Here is a 7,500-nt window from a genome sequence, read left to right as displayed (position 1 = left end):
AAGAATCGTGGGAAATGGGGCTCTCTGAGCCACAGAAAAAAATGTATCTAGAAGTAAAAGGGATCCTTGAACAACAAAACAAAAAGGTATTGGAACCGGGAGATCTTGAACACTTTTTTATCTGGCTTTTCAAAGAGTTCCCCTATATTTCTCGAGACTTACTTTTTGATATCAAACCTCCTGGATATTCTCAGGAGTGTTTCTGGAACGAGATCTGTGATAAGCTAAGGGATGGACTAGCGATAGAAGCTCTCCGTGGATCCTTTATAATCAGTGACGCTCTTCAGGAGCATCTGTATGATCCCATTACCCCTAAAGCAGAAGATCATACTTCTCCCGTGGCCGAGACCGCGTGGCGGCCACCCCAGGAGTGTATGACTGCAGCTGTGCCAGCGGAGGTGCCTGCGCTGGATGCGCCCGGCCCCCTCGGGAGCGCGCGCCTTACTGCGGACCCCATCCCTGTCTCGGGGTCCCCGGCTACGCGGCCGCGAGTGAGGGAGCGATGCCGCAGGCGCCATGGGTGCCGTGGGCCACGAGCAGCCAGGAAGCGGAGGTCAGCGTGGAAGCCCGCTCTGTGCATACGGCTCAGAGAGCCCTATGCAGGGAGAAGCGGCGGTTTCCACAGCGACACGAGAAGCTGTGCAGTGCAGCGCCGAGCCGGAACGGGGCCGCTCCCAAAGCAGCGTGGAGTTTGCGGAGCGGAGCCATGCAGAGCCCAGACAGGCGCTGGAGCGGGGCCGTGCAGAGAGCGCAGAGCGGCCGCGGCGCGGGGGCCTGACCGAGACATCGGAGTCGGCGAGGCGGCGGCCACGCGGGACCGGCACCCACGACAAACATGCAAGCACGTGATAGGAGACGTTCTAGCGACGAAAATCACAGGAACTGTGAAATGGTACAATGTGAAAAACAACTATGGATTTATAACACGAGATGATACAGGGGAAGATTTATTCATCCATAGAACTGCCATTAAAAGGAATAACCCTAAAAATTACCTGCAAAGTGTAGGAGATGGGGAAGTTGTTCAATTTGATATAGTGCAAGGAAAGAAGGGTTTACAAGCAGCGAATGTTACTGGGCCTGGAGGTATTCCCGTCAAAGGCAGCCGTTATGCAGAAAATTATAAACAGTATCCATTCCAGCAATTTCCCTACCCACAGCCTAATTTCCCCTTTTACCCTATACCCAATATGAACCCTTTCCTAAGTTTACCCTATCCCCAGTTTATTGCCAATCCGTTTTTTCATCCATGGTTTCCCTCACAAACCCCTGCCTTTGCCAATTGTTTCCCCTACAATTCCTCTCCGATGCCGATGGGGGGATGAAAAGGGGGAGGAAAGAAATTAAACCCTCTCCTGCCTCAGTTTCCCCACAGGCATGTCCAGAGAGTTCTGTCTCCCTTCTGTCAGCCCTGAGATGTTCCACAGAATTTGTTTGGACATTTAAAGACTCAGGAGGGTGGCTTGTTTTGTTTTGAAACTGTTCTTGTTATGTTTATCCAATTGTCTTCATTCTCCTTTTATTAAAATAAAACGGGTGAGATGTTGGGGTCTCCTCCCCCCGCGATGCAGCCCCGGGAGCCCTGAGGGCACAGACACACGGGGTTTCCCTGCCCCTGCTCAGCCTCGTTCCCCATGGGTTGGTTTGTGTTCCCCTGCGCGGGCAAAGCAGCTCGGGCCCCGACTGTAAGAGTCCCTCAGCAGAGCCCGGCCATGCGGCTGGGGAAATAAACATCTCTTAAACATCTAGCAAGAATCCGTCCGTATATATTTGTTTCTTTTTCACGGGACTCCTGGTTTGATATATGCGTGTTGCAGTATCCCCGCTGCAACACTCAGCGGCGGGGTACACCTGCTGCCCCTGTCCGGCCGTGCCAGCCTGACCTTTAGCGGCGGGGTAGACCTGGTGTCTTGGCCGGGCCCCGCCCGGCCGGGTGCTAGGCGCCGGGGTAGACCTGGTTGCTTCGCCTGGCCCCGCCCAGCTTAACGCTTACCGCCGGGGTAGACCTGTTAACTTCGCCCGGCTCCGCCCGGCCGGGCGCTTAGCGCCGGGGGACGCCCCTTGGCTTCACCCGGCCCCGCCCGGCCGGGCGCTCAGCGCCGGGCCACGCCGGTCGGCTTCGCCCGGCCCCGCTCGGCCTAACGCTTAGCGCCGGGGTGGACCTGGTTGCTTCGCCCGGCCCCGCCCGGCTGGGCGCTTAGCGCCGGGGGACGCCCCTTGGCTTCACCCGGCCCCGCCCGGCCGGGCGCTCAGCGCCGGGCCACGCCGGTTGGCTTCGCCCGGCCCCGCTCGGCCTAACGCTTAGCGCCGGGGTAGACCTGGTTGCTTCGCCCGGCCCCGCCCGGCTGGGCGCTCAGCGCCGGGGGACGCCCCTTGGCTTCACCCGGCCCCGCCCGGCCTAACGCTTAGCGCCGGGGGACGCCCCTTGGCTTCACCCGGTCCCGCCCGGCCGGGCGCTTAGCGCCGGGCCACGCCGGTTGGCTTCACCCGGCCCCGCCCGGCCTAACGCTTAGCGCCGGGGTAGACCTGGTTGCTTCGCCCGGCCCCGCCCGGCTGGGCGCTCAGCGCCGGGGGACGCCCCTTGGCTTCACCCGGCCCCGCCCAGCCGGGTGCTTAACGCCGGCCGACGCTTGTTGGCTTTGCCAGGCCCCGCCCGGCCGGGCGCTTAGCGCCGGGCCACGCCTCTTGGCTTCGCCATGCCCCGCCCGGCTGGGCGCTTAGCACCGGGCGACGCCTGTTGGCTTCCCCCGTCCGGCCCTATGGGTTTGCCGTGTAGCTCTGGGCAGACCTCCTTCTCCAGGCCCCGCTTGGAACCCTAGTCACATGAGCGGCCCGTAGATTTGTTTCCTTTGTAGATTTCTCCTCCTGGAGCTCGGGGCCTGCCCCCTGCCCACCTCCCCTCCCCCCCACCCCCCCAATGTGGGTGGACCCGGCCTCCCCTCCTGGTGCTGGGGAGACCAGGTCTCGTCGATCGGACCCGCAGCCCCGGGACCCAGTCCAGGCCCGCGAGCACGTCTTGGGCGGCCAGCCCGCACGTCTGGCAGCCCCGCACGCACCCGCCACACACGGCAGCTCGCACGCGCTGGTCCCCCCCTCCCCCCCCCCCGCCCCGAAAGCTGGGACGTGAAGGCGAGTGACTTTCGGTCCCAGACGGCGGCGTCCCTTCTGGCTCCATGCCTGAGCGGCCGTCAGCGTCACCCCCTGCCGCGCGCTTCCCCAGCTCCAGCCCGCCCTGTCGCCACCCTGCCTGCAGCCCGCTCCCCATGCCACTGCCGGAGAGGGAAGGAGGGACTCTTTAGGAGCCGGCGGCGTTCCCGCCGCCTCCGTGCCAAAACGGCCAGCAGCATCCGCTCTCTAAGCCCGGCTCCCGGCCCTCGAAAGCCTGCCGTGCCCTTGCCCCACCTCCCACCTTGATTTCTGCATCTCTCACTCCCTCATCCGCCCGCCTCGCTTCCGTCCTGCCGCAGGCTTGACCGGGGCTGGGGGTAGGCAGGAAGGAACGCCATCGAACCGAGAGGCTCAGAGCGACCTGAACAGGATGCTTCTTCAAAAAGAGACAGTGCCAAGCATCCCGCCACCACCTCCAGACTGTCACTGGCCCTACTTCTGCACCAGGCTCTCGGCCTGCTCGCCGAACACCCTGGCTGCCTCGGCACCCAAGTCCTCGCCCCCCTGCTGCTGCCGTCGCCGCCGTCCGAACTGGCTGATGGGACCCTGGGCAGGGGCGAGAAAAGTCTGAGGGTGGCGCCAGGGAGGCAGATGGTGGAGAGCAGGAGTGCCCCCAACTCTCGAGAGACAGGGCGACGGGAGGGAGGGGGACGGAGCGCATCTGCGGCAAGTGTGCGCGTCCATGCGCAGGCGTGCCTATGTCTGTGTGTGTCTGTCTGTGTCTATGAGTGTGCAGCTGTGGCCGTCCGCGGCAAAAAGAGAGGGGGGCGGCGGGGCTGTGAGTGGGTCTGAGAGTCCCTGTGTCTGCCTATCTCTCCGTGTGAACATGGGCCGGGGGCCGCCCGCTCCCTGCCAGCATCGGGCGCCTCGGCGCGGCGCCCCCGCGGCCCGCCGGAGCGGCGGCGGGGGCCGGAGACCTCGGCGGACCCCGAAAGAACCGGCCCGAAGGCGGCCGCCCGGCCCCGGCCCCGGCCCCGGCCCCGGCCCCGGCCGCCGGCCCCGGCCCCGGCCCGGGCCCCCGCCCCGGCCCTCGCCGGCGGGCGGGGCTCGTCCCGCCGGGGCTCGCCCGCTGCCTGCCGGCCTCGGGCACCTGGGCGCGGCGCCCCCGCGGCCCCCCGAAGCGGCGGCGGGAGACGGGGACCTCGGCGGACCCCGAAAGAACCGGCCCGAAGGCGGCCGCCCGGTCCCCCCGGCCTCGGCCCCGGCCCCTCCTGGTGGGCGGGGCCAGTCGCGCCGGCGGCCATCGGCTTCGTTCCCTGTTCCTATGTACCTGCTTCCCCTCCCCGCTGTCTCCCTAGAGGTGCTCTGCTCTGGTGGGGCTGGGCGTGGTGCCCGGGGTGGGGTGGGGAGGGGCGTCCGTTTTGGTGCGTCAATGTGTGTGGGCTGGCCGAGCTAAGGGCACACGATCCTCCCGAGCGTGGCCGGCTGTGGTGTGGGCGCCCAAGAAAACGGAGTAAAATTTGAAAAGAATTTTTTTTTTCCCCAGGAAACTTCCTTGTTCCTAGCAGAAGAAAGATGTACTCGTTCAAAAATTAAAGGTTGAGTTTTGTCGAAAATACGTATTGGTCTTGAAACCGGGTTCTCAGGCGGGACAGGGCTGCTAGAGCCATACGGTTCCGGGGCGTTCCGGGGCTGTGGGGTTCCCCCGGCTCAGGGATGGCAGGAGGATGCCTTGTCTCCGGGGTCGGCTGCGGCCACCAGCGGTTGCCGGAGCCGTCAGTGTACTGTCCCGGCAGCGTCCGGCCAGAGGGCGAACAGGTCTACCCGGATCCGGGCTCGGCCGCGGCCGCCGGCCGTGCCACGAAACCGCCCGCGTGGCTCCCCTGGCGGCGCCCGGTCTCGGCGTGAACAGGTCTACCCGGCCCGGGGAAGGCTCCGGGCGGACAGGTCTACCCGGATCCGGGCCCGGCCGCGGCCGCCGGCCGCGCCCCGAAACCGTCGGCGTGGCGCCGCGGTGGCGCCCGGTCGCGGGGCGAACAGGTCTACCCAGCTCCGGCGGGACAGGCAAATTTCGGCAGGGGCCGGGTAGACCTGTTGCCCCACCCGTCCTGGAAGTTCACCAAGGGGTCGCTGTTTCTGGCTGCCTCCAGTTGCGTCATGGTAGGAGGCGGCGTGCGCCAGCGCACCGCCCCGGTCAAGTACGATTGGTTCTCTTGGAGGCGTCCGGGGCCTTGGACTCATCTGTCCGTATTATGGGAGCGGGTGATGGGCCGTGTCCCCGCAGGCTGGCGGTGCCTGTGTCGAAGGTCGAGAGCGGCGGCCGCGCGCGCGGTTGCCAGAACGAAGAGTGTCGAATAAGCGGGATATGAGTCGCGTGGCTTTTATCCTGGTTTCACAGCCCCAGTTGATGGGAAAGGCCGAAAAAGAGAGACTGTGTGAGCCGCTTGTCGGCCTAGGTGGGGTGGCGAGAGATCCGTGAGTGTATCCCCCCCTCCGACCCTGGCGGCTGCCGACTCCGTGCAGGGGGGCCGCAGGGGAAAGTCCGGTGGTGGCCGAGGCGGCGGCGCCTCGTTCCTTTTCTGCCCGGCCTTAAGCCGGTGCCCGCTCGGCGGGCTCGGTTTTCGGCTGTCAGTCTGGTGCGGTGGCTGGCAGCCGGTGGGGTGGACGCGGCCGGGGCGCGCTCTGTTTCGCGGAGCCCCGACGGGGCTTTTCCCGGCCCTTCCCTGAGAGCTCCGAGGATGGGCCCAGTTGGCCGAGGTGGCGGCGCCCCGTTCCCGGCTCCCGACCTGTGCTTGGTGTGTCGGCGGTGCCACGGGGACGCTCGGTGGGGCGTGCGGCCTTGCCTCCGGCCTCGCCCGGTTGGCCGAGGGGCTCGGTGACGGGAGTCGCCCGATGTTGTGGCGGGGCGGCGGCGCCTCGCCCCCCCCCCGCTGTGTGTTGAAGTCGTCCCCCTTCCTCGGCCCTAAGCCGGGGAACCCGCGTAGCGGGCGGGAAGGTCTCAGGGGCGGCGGCCGGCCTGCGGTGGCCGGCTGCCGAGAGCGGACCGGAAGCCCGACAAGAGAGAGCCCTGTGAGAATGCTTGCCGGCGAGGCGGCGGCGCCTCGCCCTTCCTTGTTTTCGGCCGGCATCGACTGAGCCGCGACGCTGGGGCGGCCCGTGGTGTCGGGCCTGTCCCGGCTGCCGTGGTTGCCGGTGGGCTGGGTTGCGAGAAGGTCCGCTGCTTCAGGCGTGTGTGCCGGCTTGTGCGGTTGCACTGGGGGGGTGCCCGCCCCGGCCTTACGTTGTTTGTTTTTTTTTTTTTTTTTTTCTCGCGGCCCTAAGCCGCCGCGGCACGACGGAGAAGCGCGGCACAAAGGCGCGCGGGCCACGAACGCCGAAAGGGAGAGAGACGAGAAGGAGGCGTTCTTTGAGAGGTCGTTGGGATTAAAGGGGGGGGGAGTGAGAGGCGCGCGCCTCGCCCCCCAGGCCCGCGGCCCCCGTGGGTAGCACGGGGTTATGTGACGCGCGCTGTCGTGCCTTTTTTTTTTCCCCTCCGCTGTTTGCCGTTCCCCCTGGCTTTTCCGGAGGGAAAGCCGATCGCCGCGAGGCGGGCGAAAGCCGGTGGCCCGTGGGCATGGTCGGTGGCGCTTTCTCGCACGCTCGGAAGGGTTCCGTGGGGCCGGGAGCGTGGCCTGCCGTGGCCTCCTCCCGCTGTGGTCCCGTCCCGATGTTGTCTCGCTAATAAAGGGAATCGTTGTCCGCAGCCGGGGTTGGGTGGCGGCACCTCCCCGCGCTTTCTCCGCTGTGACCGATGCGAAAGCTGCTGCAAAGTGGCGCTCGGGTGCGTCGGGGAGGCTCGGCGGCGCCAAGCCGTGGGGAGGGCCTCTCGGGGACGTGTCCCGCACGCGGAAAAGCAGCCCTGCTGCGTCCGTCTGCCCGCTGCCCGCCTGGAAGCGTGGTGTGCTGCGCGCTTTGGGCTGCCGATGTCCCAGGACCGAGGCCGCGGGGCCTTCTTTCGCTCCTCTTTTCTCGGCTGATCGATGAGGCTTTTCGGGTCGCGTCGGAAAGGGCCCCCGGCGGGCCGGCTCTTCCGGGGCTCTCTGTAATGGGGAAGCCACGGCAGAGTCCGGTGCTCGGGCAGGGCGGTCTCCTTTCCAATTCGCTTCCCGTCGCAGGTGAGGTGTCGCCGCTCCCGCTGCCGGGAGGGCGTCTTTACCGTCCGGGCTGTGTGACGGCCGCGTGGCCCCGCGAGCCCTCAGGTGTCCTTCAAACCATGCGAGGTGTGTGTGCTGGCCCCGGCCCGGGTTTGTGCCCCGTGGGTGCCGGCCGCGAGCAGCGCTTGGGCGGCGGTGCGGCTCGAGCTGAGCCGAGGGGGAAACCCCAGAGAGAAAGGGGGGAAAGGAAAAACCCCGC

The sequence above is a fragment of the Aphelocoma coerulescens genome, unplaced genomic scaffold, assembly GCF_041296385.1.
Source record: "Aphelocoma coerulescens isolate FSJ_1873_10779 unplaced genomic scaffold, UR_Acoe_1.0 HiC_scaffold_146, whole genome shotgun sequence".
NCBI lineage: Eukaryota > Metazoa > Chordata > Aves > Passeriformes > Corvidae > Aphelocoma > Aphelocoma coerulescens.
This window is presented reverse-complemented; position numbering follows the sequence as displayed.